The sequence below is a fragment of the Agelaius phoeniceus genome, chromosome 3 (genome assembly GCF_051311805.1).
Source record: "Agelaius phoeniceus isolate bAgePho1 chromosome 3, bAgePho1.hap1, whole genome shotgun sequence".
NCBI lineage: Eukaryota > Metazoa > Chordata > Aves > Passeriformes > Icteridae > Agelaius > Agelaius phoeniceus.
Genome location: NC_135267.1, coordinates 2,850,521 through 2,866,600, shown reverse-complemented (window position 1 = coordinate 2,866,600; position 16,080 = coordinate 2,850,521). Strand labels below are relative to the sequence as shown.

At 47.4% G+C, this 16,080-nt stretch overlaps 1 protein-coding gene across 8 annotated transcripts in view; it reads right to left on the bottom strand.

Moving 5' to 3' along the window:
• The window catches only part of EXTL3 (exostosin like glycosyltransferase 3), a 150,171-nt gene that overhangs the window by 73,111 nt on the left and 60,980 nt on the right, over positions 1-16,080 (bottom strand). Inside the window, exon 1 of one of the 8 annotated variants that reach the window (XM_077176479.1) lies at positions 1,573-1,696. The exons of the other annotated variants lie outside the window; for them this stretch is intronic. The gene's annotated coding sequence lies outside the window, so the exon portion shown is untranslated. Of the gene's footprint in view, positions 1-1,572; positions 1,697-16,080 lie in introns of those variants that run through there. 8 annotated transcript variants of the gene reach the window in all.

Sequence of the window (16,080 nt, the reverse complement as noted above, 5' to 3'; positions counted from 1 at the left end):
TCTCCCTGAGCTTTGTGTAGAGTCACCCCAAAATGCTGATCCTTGCTGAAGCACTACACAAGAGACCCACAATAGCCACAAAAACCAGGCAGCCCAAGAAGAATAAACCATAAATATGAAAGAACCAAAACACTGGCTGGGCTTTACCCAGACACTTGAAAGGCACAACCTGCCCAGGGGAGGGGGTTGGAACTCCATCTTTAGGGTCCCTGAAAACCCAAATCCTGTGTTTCTGTGATTTCTACTCTTGGACAGAAAGGTTCCATCATATTTAATAAGCATAAATCTGGCAGTTCCTCAAATAATACAAAATGCAGACACACAAAATGTGAATCTAAGCCTGTGAAATGAAGAGAAAAGCTCGTGCTCTGTCACATGGAACCAAAAAATCTACCCCATGATCCAGAAGAGGACAAGGACCAAGGATGGGTTTCAACAGGGATCAAACTAACAAATGGATGAAAATAACATGAGGTTTGATTTTCCAACAAGGTCACAGCAGTACAATCTGAGTGCTGGAATGGCCACAGCCATGCTTTGGGTTAAGCTGTGACTGCCCCACCTCTGGAAGTGTCCCAGGCCAGGCTGGAGCAACCTGGGACAGTGGAAGGTGTCCCTGCTCATGGCAGGGGGTGGAATGGGATGAGCTTTAAGGTCCCTCCAGCCCAAACCTTCTGGGATTCTAAGCTCAGGCATCACCTCCAAGCTGCCACATCAAACAGCAAAAGGAGTTTGGATGTTTATTGGGCTGCAGACCAACAGGGAACCAGGCTGAACATGCCCGGGGCTCTTGGTCACTGCCTTGGTGTACAACCAGAAGCAACAATTACCAGAAATTTGAGATGCCTTAAAGGCACTAATTAGGCTAATTTAAGCAAGAGAGAGCTAAATGACTTGCCCAGGGCCACAGAAGGCAGTGACCAAGTGGTGTTTAGGAGTCTTGTTCACAGCCCTGCTCCCCAAGCCCTGAGAGAACCCCCACAGACCAATTCACAGGGAGCTGTGGGATGAGAAAGCTCTGCTGCAACCTAAACCGACTTCCTCCCCTCTCCCTCCCTCTCTGCCCACAAAGACAAGAGTTTCTGATGAGTGATTTCACACAAGATGTACAGCCTGACATAAACCAGAAAGAAACCAATCACAAATCCCTCACCCCCAGTGCTCAGAGCACCCGAATTCTGCTCCTTTGTGAGGGAGCAAAGCTACAAACAGGAGGAAAAAATAAAACTTCCCATGTGCTGCAGCAGCAGCAGCAAGCACTGCCAGGGATCTCCCAGCCAGGGATCTCCCACTGCTGTGCCAGGTGAGGCTCTCCTGACCACACAGCTTCCTTGGGAAAGGAAGCAAAACAGGATAAAGCTTACAGGGCTGCACTGCCTATGACTCAGGCATGCTGGTACTCCAATTACCCTGGAGATGGGAATAACTAATTAATCAGGAGTCATGGGATCAAAGTGAGCAGCTAGATATTTTGGGTTAATTTAATTACTTCACCTCAAAATAATCCCAAAGTTCCAGCAACAAGAGATTCCCTTTTTACAGCATCCCCCAGTACAGCAATATTCACACTACCTGTATTCCAGCCCCTCCTGCAGCTCCTGACATCTCCAGCGGTTACAGATTTCCCTGAGAGAGGTTTCTGGCAGCCTCGCTGGTTTTCAGTGTTAGGATGTAATAAAAAAGGAAATTCATGAATTGTCTGCAGCAATTTGAGGGAGATTTGTGGCCATAGCAACATTACTATAATCTATGCTGCAGGGAACAAAAGCCACTTTGATCACGTTGTTCCTACCCTCCCCACCCCACCCATAAGGCTGGAAAATGCTGTCCAGACACTCCCCAGTGCCCCAGATGCCCAAATGTGCTCTCCCACTGGCTTTCCCTGACATGAAATCACTGAAAAGGGGATTTGGAGTGACTCTGGAAGGTTGTGCAGGACATTCACCATGCAGACAGACCATCCCAAGCAACCACCCTCCTGTACTGCTTCAGGAAGGGGACAGTGCCTGCTTTTCCCAATTATCCACCAGGCATCCCACAGCTCCCAGTGAGGAGCCTGGGGAAGAGCTGAAGGCATTCACTGTGCTGGTAACAGAAAATAAACAACTCACCCCAGGTTTATTGCTGTCGGTGCCACGTGGCTGCAGGTTCTGTCCCCTCCCTGTCACTCACTACATTTCCTTACTCTGAAATTCATCCCGAGCATCTTTAGGCTCACACAGCTGCACTCGGGCCTGCAGGCACTCCTGTAATGCAAATAAAACAAGGAACCAAGGCACTGAGGAATTAATCTAACGAGCTGCCTGCCCTGCTCCCTGTGCTCAGGGCTCCCACAGGGAAGATGCCTCTGGAGAGGCCAGGCTGCCCAGCCAGCTGAAAGAAGAAATTTGTATTAATGCTCTCACTATTTTTAGCTTCACAAATCAGGCAGAGCTGACTTGTGCTTCCTGCCCCCAGCCACAACATCTGGGCTCTTTCTGGTCATTCGGGCTCTTTTTCCCACAAGGCAGAGCCTGGAATGTGGCAAGGTGGAGCTCTGGGAGGGAAGGGGGGGAGGGAAGAGGCAGCAAACTTTCCAAATTAGTAGGGAAAAGCAGAGGGCTGCAGTAATTCCACCGCTGGGATAACTCAGCAGCAGTGATTACAATCTGCCCACTTCATTTGGCCCTGCAGTTTCTATTAGAGGCACAGGAGGAGGAAATTCTTGTACAGTAGTTAAGGCAAGGGCAGGGTGTGGGGTTTGGTTCCCAGATGTGGCTCAGACCCTTCTGAACAACCTCAGGGAATTCTGCTCCTGTTCCCTGGCTCGCAGCATTCCTTGGGAATTCACCAGGGAGCTCGTGGGTCACAAATAGCAGCTGAGAGGAGAAATATAAGCAAAAGCTACTTCCTGTTCAGCAGGATGTAAGGCATCTTGCAAATTTGTTTTGAGCAAAAGATGTAAGCACTACACAAAACTGATTGATTGGCATATTCCAACCATCCCAAGTTTTACAGGAAGGAGAGGGCACAGCCTTGCTCAGCCATTCCCATAACCCCCATGCTACCAGGGAGTCTATTTGAGAACATATGTCTTGATAGTCTCCAAAGATGATCTTGGGAGACAGGAAAAATTAATCATCTTGTGCTGGTCTGACTTCAACTATTTCATAGCTCTGACTGAAATAAAATCTGAGCATGGGAGCAAGAAATGCCAGCAACGTACAAAAATTCAAACTGGAAGCATTAAAAAAATAATTTAAAAAAAGGCATTGAACACCCACAAGTTAAACACAATAAAAGAATGAAAGGAAGGAGGAAAGGGTGCTGACCCTTCAGCCATGTAGCTCTGAAGTTTGGGGGTTTTTTTTGGAAGAGAACATATTCCAGTACCCAGGACCTTCTGCTGGTTTTCCAGAGCAGGGATAGCTCTTTGTAAAATGCTTTGAGGTCCTCAAAATGAAGGCCAAAACAATGAATAATAGAACTCCAGTCCAAAGCTCACTCCACATCAACTCTAAATTGCTGAGACAATGTATTAACCCTTCACAGGGGCTTCACCACCGGGGAAGCAGCGTGGGCTAATCTGGAATAAAAGGCTGTGGTAGAAATGGGAACCCCTTGCCAGCATTTTCTCCCATCACCTTTCCAAACCCACACCCAGCAGCAGCACAGGGATCCCCTGAGTCCCTCAGCACGTTTGTGCTGTGGGATGAGGGGCTCAGAGCCTCAGAGGAAAGGCAGTGCCACAGCAGCAGAGTGGAGTCATCACCCTGTGCCAGTTTGAAGGCCAAACACGTAACCCTGAATAAAGCAAGAGGCCAGGAAACAGCCCCAGAGCTCTGCTCTGCTTTCAGGGGGAAGTGCCACGAGCAGCATTGGTGCCACTGACCTACTTATCCCCACAAAAGGGCCACAGAAAAAGGCAACAGCCCCAGCTCCGTGGCTGCTGCCGTGCCCAGCTCCCAGAGTGCCAAAATCCCTCTGGAAAATGCACTGTAAGGAACATAAAGGAACTCTAAGGAGCACAGAACAGGTGGGACCTTCCAAGAGTGCTCCAGTTTTCCCAGAAAGAGCTGCTATTTTTGCCACTGTGTTACACAAGGGCAGAGCTGGAGCAAGGCAGCGTTTAGGAAATCCCATTTGCACCTCTGCCTTCCAACAGCAGCTTCTGTCCAATATTGTCCCTAAAGCTAAAACCTTTCTGTAATCATTCCAGAAGGAAAGGGCAGACAGGCTTCATTTTTTCAGGATGAAAGCTTGCAAAGCTGCAGGAGTGTTTTAAAAAATGGTAAATTCCCATTTGCCAATCCAAACAAAACCTACAGACAGGGACATGGGAATGCTGAGGAGGAAGAGCCCACACAGAGTCCCACAGCTCCAGCCACAGCCATCACCTCAGGGATCCATGGAGTCAGGAAAAAAAGAGCAAAAGAGCTTAAACTCATCCATTTGGCAATTCAGGAACACACCAATACAAACAGGATATACCAGGATGAGCAAAAATCACCACAGAGCCCGAGAATCCCTTCAGGGCACCTGCTGAGGTCTGAATCAAATCTGGAGTTGTGGCTTTATTTTGAGTCATGTCCAGAAATTCAGTCCTAAAGGAAACCTTGCAAGCACCAAAAAGATAAATGAGAACTCCACAGTAACTAAGAGACAAGGCAACAGTGACTAATTTAATTAATCAATTTAATAGTGAAGCCAGCAGGACCAGGGCAGTGATGGTCCCACTGTGCCTGGCACTGCTGAGGCACCTCCAGCCCTGGGGACACTTCTGAGCCCCTCACAAGGACATTGAGGGCTGGAGAGTGTCCAGGAATGGGAACAGAGCTGGGGAAGGGGCTGGAGCACCAGGAGGGGCTGAGGGAGCTGGGAAAGGGGCTCAGCCTGGAGAAAAGGAGGCTCAGGAGGGACCTTGTGGCTCTGCAGGACTCCTGACAGGAGTCAGGATTTCTCCCAGGGAAGAAGGGAGTTACAAGCACAAGAGTGGGAGCCCAGCAGGTGTCTCGTTTCAATTTCAAGGAAAGAACTTCAGAAAACTCTTCCAATAAAAGTTTCCTGAACAGCAGCCATGACTTCTGAATCAACACTCAGGGAGCAGATTCCTCCTCTCTCCCAGCTGATGGTGTGATGGCTCCTTCCTTGCCAAACACCTGCTCACCAGAAAGTGAAGCTGAGCACTTTCCAGCCCAAAACAGACTCTGCAAACATGTGAGCCCACCATGCAAATGAGCCATTTGTTCAGGCTCCACACACAGAGCCCAGCCCTGCTTCCCTGAGCCTCCATGGATCTGCCATGGGCAGCGAGGCACGGCCTTGGTGGCTCCTGGGGGTCACTTCAACTTAGGGAGGTACAGCCTGGGTGGCTCATGGGGATCACTCTGAGCCAGGCCTTGGTTGCTCATGGGGATCACTCCAAGTTAGGGAGACACAGCCTTGGTGGCTCCTGGGGTCATTTCAACTTAGGGAGGCACAGCCTGGGTGGCTCATGGGGATCACTCCATGTTAGTAAGACATGGCCTTGGTGGCCTGTGGGGATTTCTCTGAGCTGGCCTTGGTGGCTCATGGGGGTCACTCCACGGCAGGGAGACATGGCCTTGGTGGCTTGTGGGATCACTCTGAGCGAGGCCTTGGGTGCTCATGGGGATCACTCCAAGTTAGGGAGCTATAACCTTGGTGACTTGCAGGGATCACTCTGAGCCAGGCCTTGATGGCTCATGGGGATCACTCCAAACTAGGGAGACATGGCCTTGGTGGCTCGTGGAAATCATGGGGGTCACTCCACGGCAGGGAGACATGGCCTTGGTGGCTCGTGGGATCACTCTGAGCCAGGCCTTGGTTGCTCATGGGGATCACTCCAAGTTAGGGAGACACAGCCTTGGTGGCCTGTGGAGATCACTCTGAGCCAGGCCTTGGTGGCCCATGGGGGTCACTCCAACTTAGGGAGACACGGCCTTAGTGGCTCATGGGGGTCACTCCAAGTTAGGGAGACATGGCCTTGGTGGCTTGTGGGGGTCACTGAGCCAGGCCTTGGTAGCTCGTGGGGGTCACTCTAAACCAGGCCTTGGTGGCTCATGGGGATCACTAAGCCAGGCCTTGTGGGGGTCACTGAGCCAGGCCTTGGTGGCTCAGAGAGGTCATTCCAACTGAGGGAGACATGGCCTTGGTGGCTTGTGGGGATCATGCCAAGCCAGGGAAACACACCCTTGGTGGCTCGTAGGGGTCACTCCAAGTTAGGGAGACACAGCCTTGGTGGCTTGTGGAGATCACTCTAAACCAGGCCTTGGTGGCTTGTGGGGATCACTAAGCCAGGCCTTGTGGGGGTCACTGAGCCAGGCCTCGGTGGCTCAGAGAGGTCACTGAGCCAGGCCTTGGTGGCTCAGAGGGGTCATTCCAACTGAGGGAGACATGGCCTTGGTGGCTCATGGGGGTCACTCAGAGCCAGGCCTTGGTGGCTCATGGAGATCATTCCAAGCCAGGGAAGCACATCCTTGGTGGCTTGAAGGGATGACTCTGAGTCAGGCCTTGGTGGCTCATGAAGATCATTCCAACTTAGGGAGACGTGGCCTTGGTGGCTCATGGAGGTCACTCAGAGCCAGGCCTTGGTAGCTTGTGGGGGGTCACTCCAAGTCAGGGAGACACAGCCTTGGTGGCTCGTGGAGGTCACTGAGCGAGGCCTTGGTGGCTTGTGGAGGTCACTCTGAGCCAGGCCTGGGTGGCTCATGGGAGGGAGCCAGGGAAGCATGGCCTTGGTGGCTCATGGGGGTCACTGCACGTCAGGGAGACATGGCCTTGGTGATTCATGGGGAACGTTCCAACTTAGGGAGACATGGCCTTGGTGGCTCATTGGGATCCCTCCAAGTCAGGGAGACATGGCCTTGGTGGCTCATGGAGGTCACTCCAAGCTAGGGAGACATGGCCTTGGTGATTCATGGGGATCATTCCAACTTAGGGAAGCACGCCCTTGGTGGCCCATGGGGGTCACTCCAAGCCAGGGAGGCAGAACTTGAACCCTGAGAGCTCCACTCAGTCCTGGATTTTCCTAAACCCTCATCCCAGCACCAAAGGCAGAGTCACCACAGAGAACAAGCACTACAGACAGTGCTCATGGAATAAACACTCCCAGCTGCCAGAGCCTCCACCCCCTGATCTCCTGGAGATGTGACACTGATGGTGTTTGGCAGGAGTGCTCCAAGGTGCCACCAAGCCAGGCAGGGACAGGCAGCTCTGCCATTAACACCCTGCTGCCTTCAATTCCAACACTCCATTGCCCACGGCATGGGGGGAGCTCCCTGTCTGATTTCATTTTGTGCCACACACTTCACACAGCACAGACTTCTCCAAAGGCTCTGCTGGGTTTCACACCATCCCGGAATCATTAAGGTTGGAAAAGTTTTCCAAGATCATCAAGTCCAACCATCAACCAGCATCACCAGAGTCACCACTAAACTGTGTCCTCAAGTGCCACATCCACACAGAATCACAGAATCACAGAAGCACAGAATAATGAGGTTGGAAGAGACCTCTAAGATCACCAAGTCCAACCTATGCCCTAACACCTCAACTAGAGCACAGCACCAAGTGCCATGTCCAGTCTTTTTTAAACACATCCAGAGATGGTGATTCTACCACCTCCCTGGGAAGAGCATTCCAGTACTTAATTGTTCTTTCTGTGAAGAACTTTTTCCTAATATCCAACCTATACCTTCCCTGATGCAGCTTGAGACTGTGTCCTCTGGTTCTGTCAGTGCTGCCCAGTGACAGAACAAGAGGACACACATTTTTAGTGACTCCAGCCCATTTTTAGTGACTCCAGCCCTGCTCTGAGCAGCTGTTCCAATACTCTACAACCCTTTCCATGATTTTTCCCCTCCTCATATCTAACCTAAACATCCCCTGGTGCAACTTGAGGCCATTTCCCTTGCACTAAAACATAACCTGGGAAACTTCACAGAAGAAGCCAAAGTTTTGATGGTGGGAATTGGATCAGCTGGGGGTGCTCACCTGGAGAGGAGAAGGCTCCAGGAGAGCTCAGAGCCCCTTGCAGGGCCTAAAGGGGCTCCAGGAAAGCTGGAGAGAGACTGGGGACAAGGGATGGAGGGACAGGACACAGGGAATGGCTTCCCACTGCCAGAGGGCAGGGATAGATGGGATATTGGGAAGGAATTGTTCCCTGTGAGGGTGGTAAGGCCCTGGAATAGAATTCCCAGAGAAGCTGTGGCTGCCCCTGGATCCCTGGCAGTGTCCAAGGGGCAGCCTGGGATAGGGGAAGGTGTCCCTGGCCATGGCAGGGGTTTGAAATGAGATCTGTCAGGCCCCTTCCCACCCCAACCATTCCATGATCCTGCCACAAACAAAGCAGTTTGCTCCTTCAGCTGCATTTTTTTTTTTTATGAAGCATGGCTGCAACAAGAAACAGATACGCACAAAAGGCATCTCAAAGGCACTTAGCTGACCTAAATAATGGTAATTTCCTGGAAATTTCACTTAACTACTTGGGAGTTTGCAATACTTCAAGCAATCAACACACAGCACTCCACAGATAAAAGCTGGGGGTTTCACTTCCCCATCTGAAACATCTCTGAGAAGCACCAGCTGTGCAAAGAGAAGAACCACAACACTGAAAACCTCAGATCTCCTTTTGATTTTATGTTGCTTCTGGAAGGAGGCACTTGCAGCCTGCAGAAACTGTGAAGAAGCCCTAAAGAAATAAAACCAGTTCCTTGCTTCCACTGTCACGGCCCACAGAGTCCCACATCCTTAGAATGAGACATCCCGGCCAGGAAAGGTGCACATGAACTTGTAAGCTCAGCATGCCTTACAGATCTGGATTAAACATTAAAAGGTAATGTTTTGTTCAAAAAAAGTGAAATTGAAATGGGAATTTCATAGTCACAGCAGACAGGAGCAAAATATCTATTTTATTACACTTTTATGTGGTGTGCCTGGTTCTGCCAAGACGAGATGTTTGACATGCCTCAAATATGAATACCTAAGATGTTTCAATATTTGTCTTGGATTTCTCCTAAAAAAAAAATAAACCTAAAACAAAACCCCTAAAAAAACCCAACCACCAGTTTTTGTAAAGTCTGAAGTTGTAGCCATGGGATGAAGAAATAGAGTTAGTGAGGTACCACCTAAGACAACCTATTGCTTTTGAATTTCTTTGCTCACCAAGAGAAAGCAGCCTTGTTCTCCCTCCCCATAAACCTTAAACCACCTGGGATTGCATTTTGTAAATGATTTAATGGATTAAAACCACACAAATTGAGAAATATACAGCCAATTATCTCTCTTTTGCTGCTGATTTTGGCATCTTGTGCTGAGGGAGCCCTTGGATGGTGCAGACTTCCATCAGCACTGCTGCCCCAGCCACCCTGAACCACCCCATGACCAGAAATTGGAGTTTTTTGCTGAAGTGGTTTGGATTTCCCATGGTTTAATTTCATATTAAGGCCTGGGCACATTGGCAGAGGAGGGAATTTGGCATGTTAGGATAAAGACCAATCATAGAGAGGTCCTGTGTTGTGACAAAATTAAAGTTTTGAGGTTCCAGAAAGGACTACAGAGAAAGCCTCTGACACTTTAACACTTTCATAGTCAAGTCAGACAAGAAAAATTAGAAAAGGGCCAACCCTGCCATGGGAACACCAATTATTATCAGCAAATTTCATGCCAATATTAGTGTGAATAGAGATGACCCTAAGAACATGGTCCATGGGCACCATCCTGGAGAAATGTCCCTCACCTGGAAGGGCTCAGTTCCCACACAGAGAGGTGACACAAGGAATAATCAGATATTAAATGACAGGGACAAGGACTAAACCCAGGGGTTGTACCCATAATAGTGAATTAAACCAAGCCAGAGTGAACCCAAACAGTCCAAGATAAGGATCAGGAAATGGGATAGGCTGGGGAATGTGTGAAAAGAAAGCTGGGACCAGGGTGTTCTGATTTTGGAGCTGGAAATTTAACTGTGGGATCGTGTCCAGGTTGTGCTTGGCAGGACCTTGCACCTGGGACCAAGTTGTTCTGATTTTGGGGCTGGAAGTTGAACTGTGGGATCATGTCCAGGCTGTGCCAGGTGGGACGGGGCAGGAATGTCACAGCTTGGCTGACAGTGCTCACCAGTGATCACATCCAGAGCTGCTCCCAGGCAGCATCCAGGGAAAGGCCTGGGGGTGGATATGGAGGGGACAGTGCAGGTAAAAGTTTCTTTGGTGAAAACCCTCCAGTGCCCCTGCTGATGGAATTCTAGCAGGAATACACCAAATCCTCAGCAGGGAAGATGTGAAGTGGCTTCACATCCTCCCCCAAGAGCAGCAATTGCTCCCCATGGCACCAGACAGACTCCATGGACTGCCTGTCCCACTCTGATCCCACCACGAGATGAAAGAGCCCTCACTGCAAAGGTCCTGCCAAAAGCCACCATCAGTGACTAAAACACCTTCTACTGGAAAAGATCTGAGAAATCTCCTTCTTTGAGCACTTCTGGGGACACTTCAAGCTCTCTCTGCTCTGCATATTCCAGCATCACCCTGAGACACCTCAGCTCCAAGGGAAGCAGCTTTGGGCTTCTAGTGAGCCCAAAAAAACCTTCTGGCTTAAAGAAAGAAAGAGAGAAAGAAAAGAAAGAGAGAAAGAAAAAGAAAAAGGAAAGGGGGGAAGGGAAGAGAAGGGGAAGGGGAAGGGGAAGGGGAAGGGGAAGGGGAAGGGGAAGGGGAAGGGGAAGGGGAAGGGGAAGGGGAAGGGAAGGGAAGGGAAGGGAAGGGAAGGGAAGGGAAGGGAAGGGAAGGGAAGGGAAGGGAAGGGAAAGAAATTAAGCCAATGACTTTTTTCTTCCCCAAACCTCTCTGAAACCAACCCAAGACCGAAGAAGTGCTAAGAGCCAGCACAACGTCCATCCCTTATCAGTACAGATAACCAAGGGGCCTTACAGGAGAGCTGGAAAAGGACATTTTGCAAAGGCATGGGGTGACAGGACAAGGGGGACAGGCTTTGGGCTGAGAGAGGGCAGATTTCAATGGGATATTGGGGAGGAATTCTCAGCTGTGAGGGTGGGCAGGCCCTGGCACAGAATTCCCAGAGAAGCTGTGGCTGCCCCTGGATCCCTGGGAATGTCCAAGGCCAGGCTGGATGGGGCTTGGAGCAACCTGGGACAGTGGAAAGTGGAGCAGGATGAACTTTAGGGTTCCTTCCACCCCAAACCTGTCTGGGATTTTATGATTATCCACTGTGCTGAATTCAATGCCCAGACAGTAATTCCTGATGCCAATCAGAGCTAGCCATAGCCAAATATCAGGCAGGCAAAATCCAAGCTTTTGAAACACCATTTCACCACATTTAAGCTTGGTAATTTATTACAATTAAACTGCAGTACTGCAATTCAAGTGGAAAGGAGGATACTCAAGGTAAAATAGCCAAGGTCTAATGTTAAGAGGGGCTTTCACAGAGAGAAATTGAGTTTAATCTGTGCTTGAAAGCAGTGGCAGGTCCCTCTCTCCTGCTCACACTTTTCCAACACCATCTGCTCGAGTTCAGCTCAGTGCAAGTGTTCCTCTCCTTGCAGGAACTGGAGAAGGAACAAGATTTAAAAGTCAATACCTACAAAAAAGAACAGCAGCTTGAGATGAGGAAATTGCCTTAAATTTCATTTCTCCCAAGTACCTGCAAAAGCAGCAGCACACCCCTTCGCTCAAGGATCTCAGCACATCTTTTCCCTCTTTATCTCTGTTTATTGATTTTACAAGGAAAATCAGCACCAGAGCTTTTGCCAGGAAGGATGAATTATGTGTGTAGATTCAAGAGGTTTAAAGCAGGCTTGCACTGAAATCTGAGAATCAAATTGTAAGCAAGATTTTTCAGCCTTTATTACCTCCACAAGGAAGAAGCATTTTCCATAGGAAAACAGATCCATGAAAAGCTGCCCAAGCTTTCACTTGGACTGTCTTTAAAACCTTTACATTGCACAGAAATGTTGTTTTCATTAGAGATTTCAGAAAGAATAAAATCAAAAACAAAAACTGACATTTCCTACAAGCATCCAGGGAGCTTTTCTTCTTTACTACTTTACTGTGCCAGATAAAAAACACTGCTTGCTTTAAAATAAATTTTCAATTAAAACTGCTCTGCAAGACTCAAGCATTTTTTTCTCAGGGAAGGCAGACTTTCCTTGGTGATGGGGTGGATTTACACAACACACAGGAGCCCAGGGTCAGTGACAAACACTCAGGAGCCAGCCACCTCAGAAATGGGGAATAAATCAAAGTAAATCAGAATCCCTTTGAAAACAGCAAGAATCCTTGGGTCCTGCCCCAGCTCTGACTTCACTTAGTGAAAATTACTCGATTTTTAAGTAAAAAGGTATTAATCCAAGTCAATTAGTCCAACAATACAAAACCTCTATTTGCAGAAGTGACCTTCTTTCCAATTACCTTAATTTTACCTCTGGAAGTAAATTAAGACAAACCTTCAGGCAAATTTAATTCAGAGCAAGAACTAAATTTCATAAACTTCAAACAATTGAACCTGAGAAGCTGAATTCTGATTAATTTGCCTGTGTATCCAAATGCAGATGAGCCATGAACCTCCCAGCGCCCTCAGCCCAACTTTCTGCTCCCTGACTGATGCTGCTCTTCCTGTCAATAATTGTTTTTTTACCAATTAACCTCCCAGATGGTTGCATTTCCAGAGCTGAGAGTGCTGAGATCCTGGGAATGGGAAGCATTACATGATGCTTCAGGCCATTAAACGTGTGTTGAGTGCTGGAGCCCAGAGCCAGCCATCAAACGAGATAAAAACCTCCAACAAAAGATTTCCAGAGGAGGTTTCTGTTAAAATAAACTAAAAATGGGAGGCTGGGGAGTTTGAAATATTAAGGAGTAAGAAATCTGTTTTCCGAGTTCGTTTTACCGTGTTGACTCTGCTAAATGAAAAGGGCTGCTTAAAGGGAGTGGATGGAATCAATCATAGCAGTTCAGGGGAAAAAAATGGCCCAGAGGTGGGGGGGAATAATTCAATTGGCTTAAAAAATGCCAGTTTGCTCAAAATAAAGAGAAAAGGCCACTGGGGCAGGCAGACAGAGAAGAGGTCTGACACTGGGAATGGATTTCGAAGACCAGCTGAAGTTCCTGAGACACAGCTCACCAATTAAATGCAGCCCCAAAAAAGGCTTACAATGAGACAAACTGAGGGAGAGAAAGGGAAAATCTCTCAAGTGCTGTAATTAAGGAATATGTAAGGAAACAAATAATGACAAACTCACTTGTTGATCATCACCTCTGCTCCAGGAAGAGAAGAGTCCCAGAGTGAATGAATAGCAGCTAAAAAAGGAGCACACACTGATGGCTGGGGGTACTTGGAGAGAGAGGAAATATCTGCAAATGATACACAAGGCTGTGCTCCTGTGACAACATTACAATTTCACAGATGTAATTCTGAGCTTTCTTCAGGTGAAGAAGCTCTGCTGGAACATCAAAAAGTCCCTTAAGAGAGGGAGTGGGAGCCCCATTTTTCAGCAATAAAACCACAGGATGACACACGCTGGAGAAGCAGTTTGGCTCCCAGGGCAGGGGCAGAACTCAGTGACTCCCCTGGATGCTCATCCTGCTCCACTCACCCATAGCTGGGAGGGTCATCAGGGCACAGAGCTGCTCACAACCAGAGCTCAGGGTTACAGAAACAAGCTCTGATCAAATACTTGCTCTATTTGCTATCTGTGAAAAACGCCAATCACTCGTTTTGAAAATTTTAGAAGTTTCATAGTAATAAAATAATAATACAATTAGAGTTATAAATATAAAAAAATAATAAAAATAATACAATTATTATATAAAAATAATAATACAATTAGAGTACTAATAATTTGGACAATTTGAATTAGGACAATATGAGACAATAGAGACAAAGAGTTACAGACGTCCAGGTACCTTTTTCTGGGCAAAATAAACCCGAAAAAGGACACACATTAACAAAGGATTAACCCTTAAAAACAACAGCCTGTTGCATATTCATACACTTCATACATGATGCATAAATTCCATTCAAACACAGGATTCTGTCTGGTCATCCTCAGCTTCTTCCTCTGAATCCTGACAGCACTTTCAGGTGGGAAGAAGTTCATTTCTTCTGATAAGAGGGCAATAAATTCTTTTTCTCTGAAAGATTCAGGTGTCCTGTGGCTGCTATCTACCTGCAAGTCCTTTCTTTTAAAAAAGTGTCTTACATAGCATGGTTTCTATTTGAACATTTTTTTATAACCTAAAACTCTATTTACCACACTACTTAAGAGAATGAATCCAGCATTACTTTCTTACACAACACACATAATATTCATTTGAATATTTGTGAAAAGCCAATCATAAAATCCATGCATTTTTCACGCTGTCTTTTCCTCTTCCAGGTCTCTCCTCACAGCCACTTGTCTTCAGAGAAGCTGTGGCTGCCCCTGGATCCCTGCAAGTGTCCAAGGCCAGGTTGGATGGGGCTTGGAGGAATCTGGAATAGTGGGAGGGTCCCTGCCCATGGCAGGGGGTGGCACTGGATGGGCTTTAAGGTCCCTTTTGCCCCAAACCATTCCAGGTTTCTCTCATTCCCCCACCCAGGGTTGCTGGGCATGAAAATCCAAGTTGCCTCAGGAGACACCTGCAGTGCCACAGGCCTCAGACAGGAAAGAGGAAGGGAAAACTCAACCCTTCCAACACAGGGAAGCAAAACTGACTTCCAAATATCAGGCAACATTTCCTGACTTTGAAAAAAAGCATATTTTATGATTGGCTTTTTGCAAATATTCAAATGAATATTTTATGTGTTGTGTAAGAAATTAATGCTGGATTAATTCTCTTAAGTAGTGTGGTAAGTATAGTTTTAGGTTATAAAAAATGTTCAAATAGAAACTATGCTATGTGGGATATTTTTTTTAAAGAAAGGACTCACAGTGAAATAGCAGCCACAGGACACCTGAATCTTTCAGAGAAAATGAATTTATTGCCCTCTTATCAGAAGAAATGAACTTCCCTCCTCTAAGGCGCTGTCAGGATTCAGAGGAAGAAGCTGAGGATGACCAGACAGAATCCTGTGTTTGAATGGAATTTATGCATCATGGATGAAGTGTATGAATATGCAACAGGCTGTTGCTTTTAAGGGTTAATCCTTTGTTAATGTGTGTCCTTTTTTGGGTTTATTTTGCCCAGAAAAGGTACCAAGACATCCATAACTCTTTGTCTCTATTGTCTCATATTGTCCTAATTCAAATTGTCCAAATTATTAGTACTCTAATTGTATTATTATTTTTATAACCATTTTATTACTATGAAACTTTTAAAATTCACAAAACAAGTGATTGGCGTTTTTCACACTGACATTTCTCAAGGAGACATCAAAAGCTTTTTAGCCAAAAAGGTAACTAGAAAACCTCCCCCAGCTGAGAGGAGCACTGGGCATGCCCCTCTTGGATACCATGCACAGCAGGAAAGGTGCTGCCATAAGCTCAGATCTCAGCAGCTGCACGAAGAGCAAATGATTTTCAAGGTGCTCAGATGGGCTGATCTCAGTTTTTAATCAAAGCTGTTGGTTAAGTCATCACTCACTCAAAGGTTTTCCATTCCCCCTCGAGCCCGAAGCACAGGAGGCAGTGGTGGATCACGTCCCAGCTCCTGCTGTACTCACCCACCACATCCCAGTCCCTGGTAGGGAGGAAGTGCATGCACCATGGTCAGATTTATTATCTTTAAAACCACCACTGACACACTTGGCAGAATTCAGAACTCTCATCTGGGAAGATGAAACTTGCCACGTTTGACGTGGGAGTCAGACATCCCTTCTCCCATAATGGAGTTCACACTGACAAACACAGACACAAATCTTGGGGAAGTCACAACTCCCCCCACCCTCAGTGGGAACCAGGGCTATTAATTTCAATTTGGAGCATCAAACCCCTCAAGCCAAAAGCAGCAGGCAGAGAATAACCACATTTCGCTGCGCGCTCTGCGATTTATGACCTGGAATTTCAAGAAGGGGAAGAGGAGTTCTTGTGCTGCATTTCATTTTTCTGCCCCTAAAACCCTTGCCAATAACAACAGAATGTCACCAAGCACC